The sequence below is a fragment of the Pristiophorus japonicus genome, chromosome 1 (genome assembly GCF_044704955.1).
Source record: "Pristiophorus japonicus isolate sPriJap1 chromosome 1, sPriJap1.hap1, whole genome shotgun sequence".
In the NCBI taxonomy this organism is placed as follows: domain Eukaryota; kingdom Metazoa; phylum Chordata; class Chondrichthyes; family Pristiophoridae; genus Pristiophorus; species Pristiophorus japonicus.
This window is the reverse complement of record NC_091977.1, coordinates 225,957,884-225,980,808: the sequence shown is the minus strand read 5'-3', so window position 1 is coordinate 225,980,808 and position 22,925 is coordinate 225,957,884. Positions and strand designations below refer to the sequence as shown.

At 49.1% G+C, this 22,925-nt stretch overlaps 1 pseudogene; it reads right to left on the bottom strand.

Annotated features, from left to right (window-relative positions):
* Window positions 1-316: 316 nt before the first annotated feature.
* On the bottom strand, window positions 317-555 carry LOC139279357 (U2 spliceosomal RNA; annotated as a pseudogene).
* Window positions 556-22,925: the final 22,370 nt, after the last annotated feature.

Genomic DNA, 22,925 nt, shown 5'->3' with positions numbered 1-22,925 from the left:
GCCCATGTTTAGAGATACGAGATAGCCTAGGGTTGCACAGCAATGGAATTCCAACCTGATAGGGATGTGAATGAAGTCTGAAGACTGCTTTTCACTCTCCCAGCTGCAAGGACTGTTATTAGATGTTGCCATGGTGGCTTTGTGGCTTACTTTCTCAAAGTGAATCGTACCATGTTGGAATGGAACAAAAAATAACTTTTTTTTTTGGAAATTCGTAGCCAATCATTCCAATTCTTTGTCAAATCACAAACGCCAGAGGTCACCTTGCACACGCCAAGGATCACTCTGCGCCAATGCTCTTAGCCAAAAGGCCTAGAGCCACTGCACCTTTCCTGGAAGTACTGCAATACCAGGTTCGTGCCATGGAGGTGGATGGGTCAGGTCCCCCACACACCTCCGTGGAGGTGGATGGGTCAAGCCACCCCACCCACCTCCTGTTTCCAAAAAAGCAAGCATATACCTTCCTGATCCAGGGAGAACCACCCGGAGGTCATGGTGGCTACTCCCCTGTCAGGTCAGTTACGCATGATCTTAGCCAAAAGGCCGAGAAGTGATAGCTGGAATAGTCCATCATAGCTTACTTTCGCTGGCAACTTGACATCTTCTGGGATGATTAGCAGTGACAGTGGAGGAGTCTGCATTCTTGACTGATGATGACTGCAGACAGAGATAGAGTATAGAGATGGTTCATAGGAAAACAAATTGGTTTAAAAAAGAATTTCTTAGGTACTCCTAATTTTCCAATGTAAGCAGGGTGTTCCTGAAACTAAGGATAACTTGTATTGAGGCTGTTTACAAATTTACATATTCCAAGGAAGATATAGAAGCACTGGAGAACGTGCAAAAAAGATTTACAAGGATGTTGCCAGAACTGAGAGGTTGCAACAAACAGGCTGGGCCTCTTTTCTCTAGAAAAGAGAAGACTGAGATTATGAAGGGTTTCTATAGGATGGACAGAGAGTTGATGTTTCTACTCCTGGGCGAGTCCAAAACTAGGGGCCGTCAATATAAAATTGTAATAAATCCAATAGGGGATTCAGGAGAAACTTCTTCGCCCAGGGAGTGGTGAGAATGTGGAACTCGCTGCCACAGGAAGTGGTTGAGGCGAATAGCATGGATGCATTTAAGGGGAAGCTCGATAAACGCATGAGGGGGAAAGGAATAGAAGGATACATTAATAGGGTGAGATGAAGTAGGGTGGGAGGAGGCTCATGTGGAGTATAGACACCGGCATAGACCTGTTTCTGCACTATAAATTGGGTGTCATTTTATGTTATTTCTCTGATCTAATGTAAGAACACGCTGTTATTTACCAACCTCATTGAAGTGAATATGCTGCTTTTCCCATTCTAAAAATGCTTTAAAACAGGTTATTCAGAAAAGCAGCGAATTCAAGGAATGTTTTATGATAGTGTTCGTGCTGTTGAAATTGTTAAAACTATAATGAAACGCTGCTCTTAATGGAAGCAAAATGATAAATACCCATTCTTGCTACAGCTTTAGTAGTAATGGGGGGATTGTCCTATGAGGAGAGATTGAGTAGACAGGCCTATATTCCCGAGAGTTTAGAAGAATGCGAGGCAATCTCATTGAAATGTATAAAATTCTTAAGGACCTTGACAGAATAGATACTGGGAGGATGTTTCCCCTGGCTGCAGAATCTAGAACTAGCGGGGCACTGTCTCAGAATAAGGGGTCGGCCATTTAGGACTGAGATGAGGAGAAATTAATTTTCTCAGAGGGTGGTGAATCTTTGGAATTCTCTACCCCAGAGAGCTGTGGATGATCAGTCATTGAGTATATTCAATACAGAGATCGATAGATTTTGGGATACTAAGGGAATCAAGGGATATGGGGATGGGGCGGGAAGGTGGAGTTGAGGTAGAAGATCAGCCATGATCTTATTGACTGGCGGAGCAGGGTCGAGGGGCCGAATGGCCTACTACTGCTTCTATTTGTTATGTTCTTTAGGCATTAAATATTGAGGTCATGCAGTATGATGTGGAACAAAAAAGGAGTCCCATTCACAAAAGGATATTATGCTGATTTCTATTTTTTGAATAAATGCTTAAAATATCCCAAGGAGCCATGACTTTAATCAATTGGACCTAACAAGTAAAGTGATAATCTAATTATCTACAGACTCTCTAGTATTGTAATCTGGTAATCAACATTCGAGAGAAGGAAAATTCAATCAGTATTTAATAATACATTTCACATGGTTTTCAGATATATGTTAATAAGCAAAAGATTATGTTGAGGTAGCGCCTACCACATTTGAATTATGTCATAATAAGAAAGCTGCGTTATCAAATCATAACTTATATCGATTTATATAGTATTTACAGCACAGAAACAGGCCATTCGGCCCAACTGGCTTTTGCTGGTGTTTATGCTCCACATGAGCCTCCTCCTACCCTACTGACCAGTGTCAGCTGTGGCTCAGTGGGTAGCACACTCTCCTCTGAATTAGAAGGTTGTGGGTTCAAGTCCCACTCCAGGGACTTGAGCACAAAAAAAACCTCTAGGCTGAGGGAGTGCTACACTGTCGGTGGTGCAGTCTTTCAGATGTGATGTTAAACTAAGGTCTGTTCTCTCAAGTGGAAGTTGTTACGTTTAGAATACCGCCACAAGACTGTACATCTTAAGCTCATTCCCCCCCCAAAGTCTTATGTTCAAGTTATTTACAAGTTGAGGCGATCCGGTGCTCTGTGTTCCTGGGTTGATCGCCTGAGTTGAAGTCCTGGCATGGGTGAGTCAGTCAGATCATTGCTGCACTGCGGTGTGGCTGGTCTGATCGGACTGTCGGGCATGGTGGGTTCATCCTCGTGGTTGACCACGAGGTCAATTGCTGGTTGGGTGTGTGTGGGTGGATCATTGATGGTAATGTCCTCTTCAAACTGTTCTTGGTTGTCAGTGAATCGCAGTTTGGTCAGATCCAAGTGTTTTCTGCACGTTTGTCCATTCAAAAGTTTGACAACAAACACTCTATTCCCTTCCTTGGCTATCACAGTGCCAGCAACCCATTTGGGACCATGACCATAATTAAGACCAAACACAGGGTCATTGACCTCAATGTCACGTGATACAGCCGTGCGATCGTGGTACACGTTATGCCGGTGATGCCGGGTTTCTACATGATCATTGAGATCCGGGTGGACTAAGGAGAGCCTGGTTTTGAGTGCTCTCTTCATTAGCACTTCTGCAGGGAGTGGGGTTGCGTGCGGTAACTGAACAGAATCCAAGATAACCGGGTCTGCAGGGAACCATCCGTCATGCGTTTCAAGCTCTGCTTGATGGTTTGAACTGCCCGTTCTGCTTCACCATTGGATGTAGGCTTAAACAGTGCAGACCTGAAATGCTTGATGCCATTGCGGGTCATGAACTCATGGAATTCTGAGCTGGTGAAGCATGGCCCATTGTCACGAACAAGGATGTCGGGCAAACCATGGGTGGCGAACATGGCCCGGAGGTTTTCAATGGCGGCAGTGGACGTACATGACGAAATTATTATACATTCAATCCATTTAGAGTAAGCGTCCACTGCTACTAGGAACATCTTTTTTAGAAAGGGGCCAGCGAAATCTACGTGGACCCTTGACCACGGTTTGGAGGGCCATGACCACAGACTCAGTGGGGCCTCCCTTGGTGCATTGCTCAACTGTGAGCAAGTGTTACATTGGTGTTGCATGACTCCAATTCCGAGTCAATGCTGGGCTACCAAATGGGACCTGGCGATAGCCTTCATCATGACTATGCCTGGGTGGGTACTGTGAAGGTCGCATATAAACATTTCCCTGCCTTTTTTTGGCAAAATAACACGATTCCCCATAGGAGGCAGTCCAAATGGATGGACATTTCATCCTTGCGTCGGTGGAACGGCTTAATTTCGTCTTGCGTTTCCCCTGGGACCGCCGACCAGCTCCCATTGAGGACGCAGCTTTTTACTTGTAATAGCACAGGGTCCTGGCTAGTCCAGGTCCTGATCTGGCAAGCTGTGACGGGTGACCCCTCACTCTCAAAAGCATCCATTACAAAGAGCAAGTCTGTGGGTTGTGCCATTTCCACCCTGGTGGTGGGCAATGCTAGCCGACTGAGGGCATCCACACAGCTCTCAGTGCCTGGTCTGTGGAGGATTACATAATCAGATGCAGATAACGTTAGTGCCCATCTTTGGATGCGGGCATTGGTGTTAATACCTTTGTTTTTGGAATGAGCAGCTTGTGGTCGGTTTCAAGCTCGAACCGGAGCCCAAATAGGTATTGGTGGATTTTCTTAACCCCGTTTGCTAATGCTTCTTTCTCACCCAGACTGTAGGCTCTTTCAGCCTTAGATAAGCTTCTGCACGCATATGCAATCGGTTTCAGTTTGCCTCACCCATTGGTTTGCTGTAAATCACAACCAACCCCGTACTAGCTAGTACTAAACATTTACATGGGTCAAACAATACAAGTAACTTGTTAGAACATAGCAGGTTTCTGGCCTTGTTAAAGACTATATCTTGAGATTTACCCCAAACCCAGTCGTCACCCTTGCATAGCAACAAACGCAATGGTTCCAGCAAAGTGCTCAACCGTGGTAGAAAGTTACCAAAATAGTTGAGGAGTCCCAAGAACGAACCCAGCTCCGTTACATTCTGTGGTCTGGGTGCATTCTTGATGGCTTCCATCTTGGAGTCCGTGGGTCTGATGCCGTCCGTCGCAATCTTTCTCCCCAGAAATTCGAACTCTGGCGCCAGGAAAACACACTTGGAGTGTTTTAGCTTGAGTCCAACTCTGTCCAGTCGCTTGAGAACCTCTTCCAGGTTGTGCAACGTTGGTGGTGTTGCGGCCAGTGATCAAGATGTCGTCTTGTAACACCACGGTGCGCGGAACCGATTTCAGCAGACTCTCCTTGTTCCTCTGGAAGATGGCCGTCACCGAGTGAATCCCAAAGGTGCATCTGTGGTATATGAACAGTCCTTTGTGCGTGTTGATGCACGTCAATTTTTTCGAAGGTTCAGCTAGCTCCTTTGTCATGTAAGCAGAGGTTAGATCCAGCTTGGTGAACGACTTCCCCCCCTGCTAGTGTTGCAAACAGGTCATCTGCTTTGGGTAGTGGGTACTGGTCCTGTAATGAGACTCGGTTGATCGTTATCTTGTAATCCCCGCAGATTCTGACCGTCCCATCACTCTTCAATACCGGCACAATTGGATTGGCCCACTCGTTGAACTCGACTTGCGATATGATCCCCTCTCATTGAAGTCTGTCCAGCTCAATGTCGACATTCTCTCGCATCATGTATGGAACCACTCGGGCCTTGTGATGAATGGGACGTGCATCAGGGATTAGATAGATCTGCACTTTGGCGCCAGTGAAGTTGCCGATGCCTGGCTCGAATAATGACGGGAATTTGTTTAGCACTTGGGCACATGAGGCGTCATCCTCCGAAGACAGTGCTTTGATGTCGTCTGTAGAATTTACCAATATTTCGCAAAGATTCCTGGTACCTTTCCCCTGCAGAGGAGAAGAATCCCTTTCTCGACTTTTAAAATGGAAGGAAAAACTTCGGGACACAAATGAGTTTAAAGGGGCAGACGAGGCCTGCAGGGGATAAAAGTGGATACATTCATGGAGAACCCCCCCCCCCAGTGTTTGGACTCATAGGAAAGGGAATTTAATTTGGAACTATCTACCAGAAAGTTTGAAATCCTAAAGTGCACATGGAAGAAACTACGAACTTTAATCGAATTTGGGATTTTTAAAAGGTGAATGTTGGGTCTGCAAGAAAAGGGGTGAGGTCAATCTCTAAAGGGCCAGTTTGGACATTGGAGCTAATCAAATTGTCTGGGAACTGTTTACCCTCAATACCTGTCCCTCGAAGACATTTACATTTTAACAATCGACCACGGAAGAAACATTATCCACTCCACCCAGAGGACCCAAATGTCACATACATATTTCAACACCTTTTCAACAGGCATAGAAATATCTGACTCAGGCCAGACTATCACAATGGACAAGACTCATCAACTCAGAAAAGCCTATCAACGCCAGATTAAAACCATTTAATCAAGTTTCAGTTAGCTGGGCTGCAAAATTGAAACAAAGAGCTGGGCCAGATTTGGTGGGAGATAAGGAAGCCTTTTTGGGGTATATCTATTCCCAGTTTTACAAGGAAATTAAAACACTCAAGTAGCCGGAGGTGGGGAGTGAAGAAATGGAGTAGTGAAGAAAACTACAAGAAATCATCAAGGACTGACTGAGCACGAGGCCCACGAAACGGAAGGTTGTCAGCAACCAAATTGACAACCCGGGCCACCACAACCAGCGAAATGACCAACTGAAACCAATTCATCAAGAACCGAAGAATCGACATTTATTTCTACTCTACAATTTACTTCTGAAAGACCAACGGGTGAGAAATTACCAAAAATGACTAATTAAAACTATTCCTAACCAAAGAAAGTGGATACTTACTCCATACATCCAAAACGCAACTTACCGCATCAACGGACTCACCCCAACTGAAGACTGCGCAGTCCGAAATCCTCTCCTCCGTCCGGGGTACGGCTCGCCTAGAAGGCCAAGTACAGCGAACCCCGAAACCGCGATGCACCGGCAACTGTCAAAAGGGATTGTTGAGCATAGCCCCTGAACCCCCCCCCCCCCCCCAGAGCTATAACTTAGTTAGTTAGGGGAATTGGGAGGAGGAGGCTGGGATAACTTGTGTAAATGTATCTGCATTCTCCTCTTTACCCCATTTAGAGTTTAAGCTGTATTCTTTTCCCCACAGGCTGTGTGTTGACAATTTATTCAACGTGTTGTACCCCTCAGTGTCTATTGGTATTACTATTCTGTGTGTGTTATTAAAGATGTGTCTTTTACTTCCTTTTAAACACAATAAAGCCATACCTGCTTCCTACCTTGAAACTGATTGTCTGTCCAAGTCTGTCACAGTCCCTTCATAATTCCAAAGTCTAGAACCAAGGGTGTGGGGGCGATTCGAAAGCGCTCATATAAGGTCAGAAGGGAAAGCTGACCCCCCGAGAAACCACCCCTTATGTAATGGCGATCATGAAGGGACACTGGTACAAGGGACGTGATAAGAGAGAGACTGGTTTCAGGAAAAGAAGCAAAATGGATGAGGGGATTTCCTCGTATGTGTTTAAGAGGGTAAATGTGGCTAAGGAGTGGGTACTCGATCTATTATATGCTGAGCGTCCAGAAGATGCTGCAGCTCAATGGACCGAGAGCAAGGACCATAAAAGATCGATAGAGAAGGTCATTTGGCCAATTTGCCTTCAGCAACAGATCCGTCTTTTAGATGAGGAGAATGAGAAATTAAAGGGAGTATTGAGTCAGGCAGAAGAGAGGTCCAGTGCAAGGGCCACAGTCGGGGAAAGGCTGTGTACAGAGGTGGGGCAGTTAAAGGAAAGTAGAGAGCTCACTAAAGAAAGACACAAAACCCAACTGGACCTTTTACAGTGTCAGATTATTGAAGCCAAGAATAGCGAACTGGCGTTGCGGGAAGAGAATTCTTGCCTCGCCAAGCAAGTTAACGAGTACGGGGAGAGGGTGCAAGACATTCAGGTAGCCTATAAGGTAGCCAGTACCAGGGAATTTGAGGCAGGAGACCATGGCCCCTGCCAGCAGCAGATCCAAAACTTGAACCTTGGTCTATCCCGGGCTAAAGGCATGGTGTGCCTGATAAACCCGGGTTTAGCCCAGGAACACCTGGTAGAGCAAGGAGAAACCTCTCAGTCACCGCCTGCAGCTCCCGGGAACGGCCCGGAACAGCAGGAGTGTCAGCCAGAGTGTGGGGCAGGCAAGGATTGCGAACTACCAACACCGGCGGCCCCGAGTTATAACTCGGCTTGGCAGCAGGGGGAAGCGGGTGAGCCAATACAAGTAGGGCCGGAACCAGGGCCAATGCACCCGGTCCAGATGTTTGGCCCGCCTGGCGCCAATGGGGCAGCAGGACCCCTAGAAAGCAACTTCGTAGTCCCCCACGACACCCAAAAACTGAGGGCTATGATAGGCCACCTAAGTAAGCTCATCCAACAGGGGGATCCCTCGGTACACTTCCTGGAAGTGGAACACACAGGGGATATTAATGGGCACGATGATTCGGAGCAGGCTAAGCTGTTGTTCTTCTCGCTAGACACCAAGTTGTGCCATTCCCTCTCTGCAGACAGCAGAAAGGGGCGAAACACGTATGCTACGGTTAAGGAGGAGGTTCTAGAGGCCATGGGTATGAACGACGGAAGTCCTTTCTCCCGAGTGGAGAAAACAGTGCAGCTCTATGGGGAGACTCCACAGGTTTTTGCTGATAGGTTGTGGCCGGTCTACGAAAGGGCCTGTAGTGGGGTTCTTGATTGGGCCCACCTGGCCCCTAATGAGCTGGCTCACTGGCTCCGCAGCCTGGTGGCAAACAGCTTACCTGGATCAAGGCAAAAGCGGAGGTCTGGTTCGATCCAAGAGATCCCAGAACCACCGAGGAGACAGTGGTCAGACAGTTGACCCTGGCTTACCGGAACGGTGGAGGGACAGAGGAGCCCTCCTCTAAAGGGAAGGTCCATGAGATTAAACCCAGCCAAGGCAAGAGAGAGTGGCATCAGGAAGGTGGGAACCCTTCCCACAAAGGGGCCGAGTGTTTTGGGTGTGGGAAAAGTGGGCACTGGAGGAAAGACTGTAGGAATCCCTATAAAGAGACTAAGGGAAAGGCCACTCCAGCCCCAGCCCATAAGGCCAGGACAGGAATACCCGACTCATATGAGACACTCGTAGCCGCCCTACAGACACTTATAAACGGACAGGGAGCAGTAGCTACCGCAACCGGTACAGTAGCAGGTATGGTAAAACCTGTCATGTATCTTACATTATTATATATAACTGTATCCTAACATGCTATACATGACTGTAATAAGATATGACCTGTAACCACCAGTATACCTTACCACCAGGGGTGCACTTGCAAGAGATAGGTATATAAGGACAGGTCTCAGGCAAGTGCAGCATTCCAGAGCTGTGAAATAAAGGTGCAGGTCCAGAGTGACCTTGACTTCACTACATGCCTCGTGTGAATCTGTACTGAGGGGACAAGACTTTATAGTGGCGACGAGTTACGGGATTACAGAATCCACAGAATGGCGAACAACGGATCAGATGAAAAGTACAATGCGGGAGACAATTGGGAGGACTTTATCGAAAGGCTCCAGTAAAGCTTTGTAACCAAAGACTGATTAGGCGATGATAAGGCAGACAAGAAAAGTGCCCATCTCTTGACCAGCTGTGGCTCGAAAACATACGCTTTAATGAAGGATCTGTTGGCACCCGAGAAACCAGCAAGCAAGTTATTTGAAGAATTGAGCACACTGGTAAGAGACCACCTGTAGCCAGTGAGCAGCCTACACATGGCCAGACACAGGTTCTACAACGACAGACACTGTGTGGGCCGGAGCATACCTGACTTCGTGGCGGAACTTCGGAGGTTGGCTAGTTTATGTGAGTTCTCCGATGAACTGAGGAGAGAAATGCTGAGAGACTTTTTCATTGAAGGAATAGGCCACGCAGGCATATTCCGAAAGCTCATAGAGACCAAGAACCTGACCTTAGAGGCAGCAGCACTGGTTGCACAGACATTCTTGGTAGGGGAAGAAGAAACGAGGTTGATTTACAATGCAGGTACGACAACTAACGAAATATCGGAACAAGAAGTTCACAGCACTAAACAAGCTGCTACCCCTACACACAGACAAAACCAGGAGAACAGGCTCGCGACAGCAGGCAGAAGCCATCAAGGGCCACAGGAACGGCCGTTCACACCTCATCAACCCACAATGCGAGCAATCAACTACAAACTGAGAGAAGCTCAAGAGAGATCAGCCAGGCGCAGCTCATTCTTTGGGAACACTTTGAACAATTGTCTCCCGCATTGTACTTTTCATCTGATACATTGTTCGCCATTCTGTGAATCCCGTAATCCCGTAACTCGTCGCCACTGTAAAGTCCTGTCCCCTCAGTACAGATTCACACGAGGCATGTAGTGAAGTCAAGGTCACTCTGGACCTGCACCTTTATTTCACAGCTCTGGAATGCTGCACTTGGCTGAGACCCGTGCTGGAGATGTGGGGGTGGGCACTCGTCAAGGGGATGTCGATTTCAGCAGGCTGTTTGCAGAAATTGTGAATATACAGGGCATTTGGCCCGCATGTGCAAAAAAATGGCAGCTCGGCTGGTATACAAATCGGATGGGTCGGAAAGCGGACCAGAAGATGGTGGGGACAGTACCCGGGACACTGATGTACTGCGGGTCAACACGATCAATGGCCGCTACTCCTACAACAGGACACCTCCTATAATGATGAGGGTCCTACTCAACGGGATATCTGTCAACATGGTGCTGGATACGGGAGTGAGCCAATCTCTCATGGGCGCTCAACAATTTGAACAACTGTGGCTGCATAAAAGAGACAGACCAAAACTCACAAGGGTCACCAAACTAAGGACCCATACCAAAGAAATCGTACCAGCCCTCAGCAACGTCATGCTCTCTGTCACACACAAAGGGACAGTGAACCGTGTGGATTGTCCCCGGAGACCCCCCAGCATTGCTGGGGAGAAGCTGGCTGGCAAAACTAAACTGGAAATGGGATGATGTCCATGCCATGTCATCAGAGGAACGGACCACCTGCTCAACAGTTATAACGCGATTTGAACATCTCTTTCAGCCAGGTGTGGGCACTTTCATAGGGGCCAAAGTTAAAATCTACATCACACAGGATGCTAGACCGGTCCATCACAAGGCCAGAGCTGTATCCTATGTGATGAGGGAAAAGATTGAACACGAACTAGACAGGCTTCTGCAGGAAGGCATTATATCACCTGTGGAATTTAGTGACTGGGCAAGTCCCATCGTCCCAGTCATGAAGCCTGATGGATCCGTACGAATCTGTGGGGACTACAAATCTACCATAAACAGAGTCTCCCTGCAGGACCAGTACCCGCTGCCCAGAGCGGAGGACTTATTTGCCACATTGGCTGGTGGTAAACTTTTCTCAAAATTAGACCTCACATCTGCGTATATGACGCAAGAATTGACCGAGGAATCCAAGCTACTCACCACCATCAACACACATCGAGGCCTTTTCATGTACAATCGATGCCCATTCAGCATCAGGTCGGCAGCTGCCATATTCCAGCGCAACATGGAGAGTCTGCTCAAGTCCATCCTGGGGACGGTTGTATTTCAAGACGACATACTTATCACGGGCAGGGACACTGACTCCCACCTCCGTAATTTGGAGGAAGTACTAAAGCGGTTGGATCGGGTCGGCCTACGAGTCAAGAAATCCAAGTGCCTGTTTCTCGCACCCGAAGTTGAATTTTTGGGCAGAAGGATTGCCGCTGATGGAATCCACCCAACAGAGTCCAAAACAGAAGCAATTCGCCTGGCACCCAGGCCCCGGAATGTCTCAGAACTGCGCGCCTTTCTCGGGCTACTCAATTATTTTGGGAACTTTATACAGAACTTAAGCACGCTGCTGGAGCCTCTCCACGTGCTACTCAGAAAGGGGTGTGATTGGTTTTGGGGGGACGCCCAGGAACGCGCCTTCAATAAGGCACGCAACCTTCTGTGTTCCAACAGTGTTTTGACTTTCTTTGACCCAGGTAAAAAGCTAGTTCTCACATGCGATGCGTCAGCGTATGGGGTCGGGTGCATTTTGCAACATGTCAATAGTGCGGGCAAATTACAACCCATAGCTTATGCCTCCAGGTCAATTTCGCGGGTGGAGCGCGGGTACGGAATGGTAGAGAAGGAGGCACTCGCGTGCATGTACGGTGTCAAAAAGATACACCAATAACTTTTCAGTTAGAAACCGACCACAAGCCCCTCACGTCCCTCCTATCCGAGAGCAAGGCAATAGATGCCAACGCCTCGGCGCGAATTCAACGGTGGGCACTCATGCTGGCGTTCTACGACTATACCATAAGGCACAGACCAGGCACAGACAACTGTGCCGACGCACTCAGCAGGCTACCCTTGGTGACCACGGAAGGGTCTGACGAACAGCACTGTGAGATAGTCATGGCAATCAATGCCTTTGAGTCCACAGGTTCGCCCATGACGGCTTGCCAAATCAGAGCCTGGACGGCCAGCGACCCCACGTTATCCTTAGTAAAAAGATGTGTCCTAACCGGTGACTGGGCAGAGGCTCGTGATGCCTGCCCCGAGGAATTAAAACTCTTTCACAGGCGCATGCACGAGCTATCACTACAAGCAGACTACCTGATGTGGGGCAGCCGAGTAGTCATGCCTCTGCGAGGCAGAGAGACATTTGTCCGGGAGCTCCTCTGCGAGCACCCGGTGATCGTTCTCATGAAGGCCATAGTCAGATCCCACGTTTGGTGGCCTGGAGCTCTGCATCCGAAGGTGCACCATTTGTGCCCAACTCAGCAATGCCCCCAGGGAGGCTCCACTGAGCCCTTGGCCCTGGCCTACCAAGCCGAGGTCGTGGGTGCACGTAGACTATGCGGGCCCATTCATGGGCAAAATGTTCCTTGTAGTTGTAGATGCATTTTGAAAGTGGATCGAATGCACCATTTTAAACTCGAGCACAACCTCCACCACTGTGGAGAGCCTCGCAACCATGTTTGCAATGCACGGAATCCCTGACATATTGGTCAGTGACAATGGTCCGTGCTTCACCAGTGCAGAATTCCAAGACTTTATAATTGACCATGGCATAAATCACGTCAAGATGGCACCGTTCAAGCCGGCCTCCAACGGCCAGGCGGAGAGAGCAGTGCAAATCATTAAACAAGGCATGCTTAAAATCCAAGGTCCCATGCTGCAGGGTCGCATGTCGCGACTGCTGCTGGCATAAAGATCTCGTCCGCACTCACTGACTGGGATCCCCCCCCGCGCAACTGTTGATGAAAAGGACTTTAAAAACAAGGCTCTCATTAATCCTCCCAGACATGCACGAAATCGTTGAGGCAAAGCGCCGTAAGCTGACTGAGTACCATGACAGAAATTCGAGGGGGAGATGGAATGAGATGAGGGACAAAGTGTTTGTACTAAACTATGGCAGAGGTCCCAAATGGCTTGCAGGGACAGTAACGGGCAAGGAAGGAAACGGGCTGCTGGTAGTACAAATGGACAATGGCAAAACCTGCCGGAGGCATGTAGACCAAGTCAAAAGCAGATTTACCAACAACACTGCGGAACCAGAGGCAGACTACAATGTGGAACTCGCACCACACCTGGTGGACAGACAGAGGGAACAACCTGAGGAAAGGGCAATCCCAACAGGCAGCCCAGGCGAGTCAACAACAATCACCAATCGAAACAGACAGCCCAGGTGAGATACCAGCAACCACACCCAAAGAAAAACAGACACCAAGGCAAACAACTGAACCACAACTCAGACGCTCCACACGAGAGTGTCGACCACCTGAGAGACTGAACCTATAAAGACAATAAGACCTTGGGGGAGAGTGATGTCATGTATCTTACATGACTGTAATAAGATATGACCTGTAACCACCAGCATACCTTACCACCAGGGGTGCACTTGCAAGAGACAGGTATATAAGGACAGGTCTCAGGCAAGTGCAGCATTCCAGAGCTGTGAAATAAAGGTGCAGGTCCAGAGTGACCTTGACTTCACTACATGCCTCGTGTGAATCTGTACTAAGGGGACAGGACTTTACAAAACCCTCTGCTCCAACCCACCCAGATTTATGACCACAGCCAGCGCAGCCTGTGCACCTGTGTTTCCTAGAGTACGATGCCTGGAAGAGACCATGCGTTACGATGGAGGTGGAGAAAGTGAAAGGGACCTACCTGCTAGATACTGGTGCTTCCAGCACCCTTGTATATGCAGATAACCCAGCTACCTCACCTCTATCGAACGGGGTCCCGTACAGTCTAGTGGGGTTCACAGGCAATGAGCAAACTGGTTCATTTTCCATTCCGCTCACCATTCAGTTAGGGACACTCAAAATCAAATGGAAGTGTGTCCTGATGAAATGGGATCAGGAGGGAAAAGAGATCCTGGGGGCTGATTTTATCATTGGACACCAGATCCTAGTGGATCTCAGGAACCACTGTCTATGGGGAGCCATAGTGACTGACAGGGAAGGTGAGGTGGCGGTGATCCCAGAAAAAGGGGCCAAGGGAACGTTGTATACCATGAAGCCAAAGGAGGGTTATGACTTGGAATTACTGGTCAGTAACACCCCAGTGGAGTACCAGGCATATGTACGGGCACATCTTGCAGCCTTCGTCACCCACAAACATGACTGTGGTAGGGTAACGGGGGTGGAAGTTAGTATAGTAGGGGACCCCATGACCCGACCACAGAAGCAATATAACTTCCCCAGGGAGGCAGAGGCAGACCTGACAATGGCGCTGGGATCACTGGTAGAGCAAGGGGTGTTAAGACCGATAGCAACCCATGTGAACTCGCCACTGTGGCCGGTTCAGAAACCGAACAACTCATGGAGGGCCACCGTGGACTATCGAGTATTAAATAAGAATATTCCTGCCTGTGCACCCACCGTAGCAGCTGTAGCGGACCTCATAGGGAGTATTCCAGCATCCGCGACCACGTTCACGGTGCTGGACATTTCAAATGATTCTGGTCCATTCGTTTAAAACGGGAGAACCAATAAAAGTTCGCCTTTACCTTTAAGGGCCAACAATACACGTGGAACTGTCTTCCCCAGGGCTTCCACAACAGCCCCAGCATTTTTCACCAGTGCATGGCGAACTGTTTAAAGGGCTTTAGCAGATCCCAGCAGTTAGTGCAGTATGTGGATGACCTGCTCCTGTTCACCGATCAGGGGGAGGAGCATGGCCCACTGCTGGCTGAGCTGCTGGAGCTGCTAAAAGAAGAAGGGTTTAAAGTAAACCCCAAGAAGGCACAGATCGTCCAGAAGGAAGTCAAATTCCTGGAGCTGACTGTGCGCGCTGGGGAAAGGGCCATAGACAAGGCTAGAAGGGAGGCAGTACAGGAGTTACCAGCCCCCAACACAGTGACAGGGGTAAGATCCTTTCTAGGACTCACCGGGTACTGCAGAGATTTTATTGAGGATTATGCAGCCACCGCAGCCCCTCTGCTCAGGCTCCTACACAAGGGTGTAGAGTGGGGCTGGGATGAGGGTTGCGAGGCAACATTTAACCAGCTCAAGAAGGACTTGCAGACCGCGCCAGCCTTAGGAGCGATAGATGTAGGAAAGGAATTTTTCCTGGAGGTGGCAGCCAGCAGGGACAGTTTGAGCTCAGTGCTGCTTCAAGAGAGGCACGGCCAGCTGAGACCGGTGGTTTACTCCTCCAGGATCCTCACAGATATGGAGAAGGGGTACTCCAACTGTGAGAGACACCTTGAGCAGTGAAAAGATCCTTGATCTTCACGAGAGGGTCTCCTCTAACACTCCTAACCCACCACACACCTACTCAGATGCTCCTAGATGGGAGGATTAAGGACGGGACGGTGAACAGTGCCCGCATTGCTCGCTGGACCCTGCTCCTCTCCCAGATGGACCTCAGAGTAGAAGGCCCCCGCGAGCCAAGGCTCGCAGTCAACCTAATCTACCCAGGGAAAGCACACAGATGCTCCATAGAAGGTGTATGGGAAGTGAACATTGGCCTTCGGGCGGGGTTACACCCTACAGGCCGGGACATCTACGTGGACGGGTCCAGCAGGGTATCTGCTGGGGAGCGACTCACTGGGTGCGGAGTCTATGACCCAAGGGCAGGTATTGCCCTGGCAATCAAGCTCCCCAGCACCATGAGCGCCCAGTATGCTGAACTGTCCGCCGTAATGTATGTGGTGACCCACCCCGAGGAATTCACGATTTGCTTGGACAGTATGTTCACCTGCAATTCGTTTACGGAGTACCTGGCTATCTGGTCCCGTCGCGGATACACGTCCGCTGATGGGAGACCCGTGGCAATCAAGCCGCTGCTGGAGAAAATCATGACAGCGGTGGGGGAAGAGGGAAAGGTCTACATACATAAGGTGAAGGCCCATTCAAAAACCGAACCCCGTGCAGAGGGAAACCAACAGGCTGACAAACTGGCCAAAGAAGGTGCCCGCACGGGAAGATTCTGGGACCCCTATGACACCGGCTGCATAGCAGCGGTCAAGAATCAGAACAGGGCAGCAGAGAGTACAGGGATAGCTTTGGCCCCGGACTTAAAAACAGTTCAGGCACAGGACTCGGTCCTGAAAGCTGTCCTGAATGCGTTAGCTAGAGGAGAGAGAGTAGAAGGTCCGTACGGCACAGCAGCCATTACCATTAAGGAAGGCATGCTGTTTAAAGAGGGACAATGGGTTGTGCCACAGCAGCACCAGAGGGAATTCCTAAAACTGGCCTATGAGGGTCCAGGAGCGGGACACCTCGGGCCTGAGACCACCTGGCAACGGGTGGAACAGGCAGGATGGTGGCCGGGACTCGGAGGACGTCCGCAAGTTCTGTGCGAACTGCCTGGTGTGTGCTGTGAACAAACCTGACCCCCAGAAAAGGAAGGTGTACCTAGGACATGTCAGGAGGGTAGAGGGACCATGGCAGTCAATCCAAATTGACTACATTGGGCCCCTACCCACCGCCCAGGGAGGCTACAAATACTGTCTAGTTCTGGTGGACGTGTTCTCAAAATGGGTTGAAGCCTTCCCCTGCCGAACAGCCACCGCACTAGGGACAGCTAAGATTCTAGTGAGGGAAGTGTTCTCCCGGTGGGGACTCCCACAGTATGTGGAGTCGGACCAGGGGAGCCATTTCACCGGGCAGGTAATGCAGGCAACCCTTAAGGTGCTCGGCATTGAGGGGAAATGGCACATTGCCCACAACCCACAGTCATCGAGTATTGTGGAGCATTTAAACCGCACCATTAAAGAAAAGCTGCGGAAGGAGACTCACCCCAAAAGTGGGTGGTGGTCTTACCGTTGGTCCTAATGGGGATCCGAGCCAGCCAGTCAAAGAGCACCGGGTATTCCCCATACGAGCTCATGACTGGCCGGATCATGCGGACCCTCACCCATGTCCTAGCCCCGGTGCTCACAGAAGGTCAGCTCAGAGAGGTGAACCAGGACCAGTTTGTCAGGAACCTGTTTGAACACCTCAAACAGATTCACTGGCAGGCTGCTAGTAGCCGATTGCTGCTAGAACCCAGCAAATACCACGAATGGGAGATAGGCGACCAGGTCATGGTGAAGAATTATGCTCGGGTAGGGGTTTTTGAAGCATTATATATGGGGCCATACAGCATTGTCGACAAGGCAAGCCCGATGGTCTATGCCATAAAGCTGCCCCGCCGTACTAAGTGGTTCCACATCAACCAGTGCAAGCTGTACAACCCAGGGTCAGCCAAGCACAGAGGGCAGTTGGGAGGGGTGAACCGTCCTCAGGACGGGGACCCTCCGTTGGCCGCCCCCAATGGTGGAGGGCCCACAGGGAATGTGGCAGGCTCAGAAATCGTGCCTATAGGGGCGGTGAATTGCACTACTGGAGGGGCTATCCCACCCATTGTTTGGGATTCGGACGCACCTCCAGTAACACAAGCCCTGAGAAGGACCCTCCTTACACCACGGCCAAAGATACCGTGGTCACCGGCATCTGAGCCTCAGCGATTCTACCCTAGGAGAAGGGCAGCCCGACAGGGAAGGCCAAAGGTCAGAAGTACAGAGGCCACTCAGAGTAGGGACCCCCAGCCAGCCGCCTCCAGCGGTGAGGGTCTCACAGGAGCAGTAGCAACGAGCTATCCCAGAGACAAGGGTCTCCAGCTCACCGGCTGCGGGGAAACCCTAGCATCCAGGCGGCTATCAGGCCGCACAAGGCATGGACCTGACAGGGACTAACCAGACCACCCGGAGACGGGTGGCGGTTGCACATAGCTCTAATTTTTAGTTTAAGGCAGCTGACTGCACCGTTTTACATTTTAAGTTTAGTTTAGAATTAAGGTCAATGTTGTAGTAATGTTTAGGTGATTGTTTTGAGTTTGTCTTGTGTGTCAGCCAGCCTGAGAGCAGTTCTCAAGGGCAGGATCCAGACATTACCAGGTGATGGACAAACCTCAGGAGACCAATTGATGTTGTTTAATTTTAGTCTACCGGTATGTTTTTTCCTTCTGTAATGTGGTTGTACATTGCCTACATGCTTGTGAATATAATGTAATTGAAATGAAATGTAACAGTGCTGAAATGCAATTGTAGTGATTGAAGCCCCTCCAAGCTGGGAGGGTGTAAATGTAAAAAGTTTGTAACTGTAAAGGGAAAAGTGTGTATCTATGGTGATGTTGCATAAGTGTAATGCATATTGTGGGTATTAGTTTAGTTAATTTACGGGGAAAGTTATCTCTTGGGAGTCAGGAACGTTGCTCACCTGGAAGATGATACCATAAGTGGTATGGTATCACAGGGGGGAGTGTAGAATTTACCAATATTTCGCAAAGATTCCTGGTACCTTTCCCCTGCAGAGGAGAAGAATCCCTTTCTGGACTTTTAAAATGGAAGGAAAAACTTCGGTACACAAATGAGTTTAAAGGGGCAGACGAGGCCTGCAGGGGATAAAAGGGGATACATTCATGGAGACCCCCCCCCCCCAGTATTCAGACTCATAGGAAAGGAAATTTAATTTGGAACTATCTACCAGAAAGTTTGAAATCCTAAAGTGCACATGGAAGAAACTATGAACTTTAATCGAATTTGGGATTTTTAAAAGGTGAATGTTGGGTCTGCAAGAAAAGGGATGAGGTCAATCTGTAAAGGGCCAGTTTGGACATTGGAGCTAATCAAACTGTCTGGGAACTGTTTACCCTCGAAACCTGTCCCTCGGAGACATTTACATTTTAACAATCGACCACGGAAGAAACGTTATCCACTCCACCCAGAGGACCCAAATATCACATACATATTCCAACACCTTTTCAACAGGCATATAAATATCTGTCTCAGGCCAGACTATCACAATGGACAAGAGCTCATCAACTCAGAAAAGCCTATCAATGCCTGATTAAAACCACTTAATCAAGTTTCAGTTAGCTGGGCTGCAAAGTTGAAACAAAGAGCTGGGCCAGATTTGGTGGGAGATAAGGAAGCCTTTTGGGGGTATATCTATTCCCAGTTTTACAAGGAAAAGAAAACACTCAAGCAGCCGGAGGTGGGGAGTGAAGAAATGAAGTAGTGAAGAAAACTACAAGAAATCATCAAGGACTGACCGAGCACAAGGCTCATGAAACGGAAGGTTGTCAGCAACCAAATTGACAACCCGGGCCACCACAACCAGCGAAACGACCAACCGAAACCAACTCAGCAAAAACCGAAGAATCGACATTTATTTCAACTCTACAATCTACTTCTGAATGACCAACGGTTGAGAAATTACCAAAAAGGACTAACTAAAACTATTCCTAACCAAAGAAAGTGGGTACTTACCCCATACATCCAAAACGCAACTTACCACATCAACGGACTCACCTTAACTGAAGACTACACAGTCCGAAATCCTCTCCTCCGTCCGGGGTACGGCTCGCCTAGAAAGCCAAGTGCAGCGAACCCCGAAACCGCGATTCACCGGCAACTGTCAAAAGGGATTGTTGAACATAGCCCCTGAACCCCCAGAGCTATAACTTAGTTAGTTAGGGGAATTGGGAAGGGGAGGCTGGGATAACTTGTGTAAATGTATCTGCATTCTCCTCTTTACCCCATTTGGAGTTTAAGCTGTATTCTTTTCCCCACAGGCTGTATGTTGACAATTTATTCAACGTGTTGTACCCCTCAGTGTATATTGATATTACTATTCTGTGTATGTTATTAAAGGTGTGCCTTTTACTTCCTTTTAAACACAATAAAGCCAAACCTGCTTCCTACCTTGAAACCGATTGTCTGTCCAAGTCTGTCACAGTCCCTTCATAATTCCAGAGTCTAGAACCAAGGGTGTGGGAGCAATTCAAAACCGCTCATATAAGGTCAGAAGGGAAAACTGACCCCCTGAAAACTGACCCCTTACATGTCCCAGTTCCATCGGATCTTTCCTAGCCAGCTTCTGCTGAACAGCATTGGGCCATCGCCTGGTACAATCCATAGTGGTAAATCATTCACAGCTCCATCGTACGATACCTTCACTGGCGCACTGCCAGTGACTGGTATGAGCTCTTTGGTGTAAGTGTGCAACTTGGTATGAACCGGGCTTAGTTTTGGCCTTTGTGTCTTGTTGCCCAACAGTTTCTCAAAAGCCTTCTGGCTCATAATTAACTGACTCGCCACCGTGTCCAATTCCATGGATACTGGAATGCTGTTTAATTTGACTTTTAACATTATTGGAGGGCTTTTGTTGGTGAAGGTGTGTACCCCATACACTTCCTCTTCAGCCTCGGGTTGAATTGCCTCTCTTATTTGTTCAGCGTGATCCACGCCGGATCGGTCATCTTCTGCCAACTCTGCCACGTGGTGAGTCGCAGCACATCTGCACATTCGCTGGAGGTGCCCCATTGTTCCACAGCCCTTTCACACGTAGTGCTTGAATCGACATTGATGGGCTCGATGATTACCTCTGCAGCGCCAACATGGTGCTAATGGATTCGTATTCACGCCCCACGGCGGACTCTGAGTCATCCTAGGTCTGGCCTCTGTGGGTGTGTAGGCCCTGCCATGTACAGTTCTGCCTGCTGAAGGCGTTATTTTATGCACAGTACTTGCCGGTGTGTTCCGATGCTGCAATGATATCTGTTTAGTGTTATCGTCCGTGGACATAAAACCTGGGCTATCGTGATGGCCTTGCTCAGATCTAGGGATTCAGCAGACAGCAGTTTGCGAAGAATGACCTCATGGCCGATTCCAAGCACGAAAAGGTCCCGCAACACTTCCCCCAAAAATCCAGCAAATATGCACGGTCCCACAAGGCGTCTTAGGTCGGCAACATAGCTCGCCACGTCCTCGGAGCGGTGGTGTGTATAAAAACGATACCTGGCCATCAAGATGCTCTCCTTTGGCTTGAGGTGTTCCCGAACCAGCGTGCACAACTCTTCATATGTCTTCTCCGTTGGTTTCGTCGGTGCTAGCAGATTTTTGATGAGGCCATATATCGTGGACCCGCAAATGGTGAGGAGAATCGCCCTGCGCTTGACCTTTTCCAATTCGTTTGCCACAAAGTACTGGTCAAGATGCTCAACGAAGGCTTGCCAATCATCACCCTCAACAAATCTCTCAAGAATACCAATCGCAGCCATAACTGCGTGAAAGTTCGTGATATGTTACTCGTCGCTAATTGTTACGTTTAGAATAACTCCACAAGACTGTACATCTTAAGCTCAAACTGTTGTGACTCTTGGTCTCTTCATTGTAACTCCAGAGTGAGGAGGCAGCATAGTAGTCTGCCTTTTATACCTGCTTGCCCAGGGTGCGCAGGTGACCCTTGGGTCTCCCACAGATGCGCCCCTGGTGGCAAGTCTTACACATTGGTCGTGTTTACATACATAACAGAAGTAAAAGATCTCACGGCATTGAAACCAGCGCACTTCAGCCATTTCTGTAGAGGAGGAGGAGGGAAGGCAGCATGCCAGGCACTTCAGCCAGGAGGCCAATGAAGTGTTTGTGGGGACGGTGGCGAGAAGGTGGGCTCAACTTCATCTTTGGGGGGGGGGGATCCAGACCGTTGCCTTCTATTTTTAAATGAATCTGGAGGGATATTGCGGAAGAGGTCTCTGCCTCGGACACTGTGGCCAGGATTGTCAACCAATGTAGAAAGAAGTTTAACGACCTCACCAGAGTCATGAGAATGAGTACCATTTTAATTCATGCACTCCTCCATTACTTCAAGGATACATCTGAGACACTATGTGATTGTGCTGATGCTTTTGGTGCTTCTCAACACTGTACGTTGCCTCACACAATGCATGACACAAAGGAAGGCTTAGTGTGCCACCCTATGAATGATCTATCCACATTATTAAGATCGCTCATCGCAATGCACTGAAACTGCTCTTATCGCTTTCTGAAAGATCTCATACACACCTCATCTTAGATGGCGCCATACTTTGATTACCTCCTGATGAAGCACATGTAACATCCAAGGCCATTAAACAGAGGCCCTTAGTACATTCAGACAGTATGGCACTAAGTATGGACCCTCTTGTTACCATTCCCATTTTCCTCTTTTCAGTTTAAAAAGTCACACAATCAGCCTGAGCAGCTGCGGACAGGTGAGGGTCTGCCTCAGCCCCTGCCACTGACAGACATGGAGGAGAGAGTGGCAGCCTTCATCGGTGCCACAAGTCGGACAGTTGCCAGGATGGTACTGAGCTCCCTTCGGGTAGCGAGGGTTAGGAAATGGATCGCGCCTCTCAATACACTACATTGAGACATCTAACAGAGTAGCGGTGGCCCTTCCTCATGTCATCCTTCCCCCTCCCCTGCTGCTAACCACTCGTCTGTTGCTTTCTACTTCCAGTAGACCAGCCACAGGCACCGCATCCCTCGAGGGAACCCTCCACATCGGGCCATCATCTGGAGGAGGAGGAGGAGGAAGAGGAGGTCATGGATAATCCACCTCCGGCCCAGCACCCGAGGCTACCTGCTCCACCATCGGGACTCAGCTCCTCTGGGGATGATGCTCCATTCTCGGGGTTTGAGGAGTGGGAGGCTCCTGGGCCCAGTTGCATGCAGCAACACAGTGTTGGGATGGAATCCCGTAGGCCAGCTCGCTAGAGGGGGAGTCAGCAGAGTCAGTTTGCTAACAGACAGGCAGAACAAGAACTGGACCTGGTGAAAATTTCCAGGGATTGTATAGAAGTAAGCCATCAGCTCCTTAATGCATTGGGGCAGATCCCCACTAGCATCGAGAAGCTCACTGCGACCGTTAAGGAGGGTTGTAGATTGTCGCTGCGAGCCGTGACTCCAGCGAGGCCATCATTGCCCACACCCAGAGGCTGGTGGTGT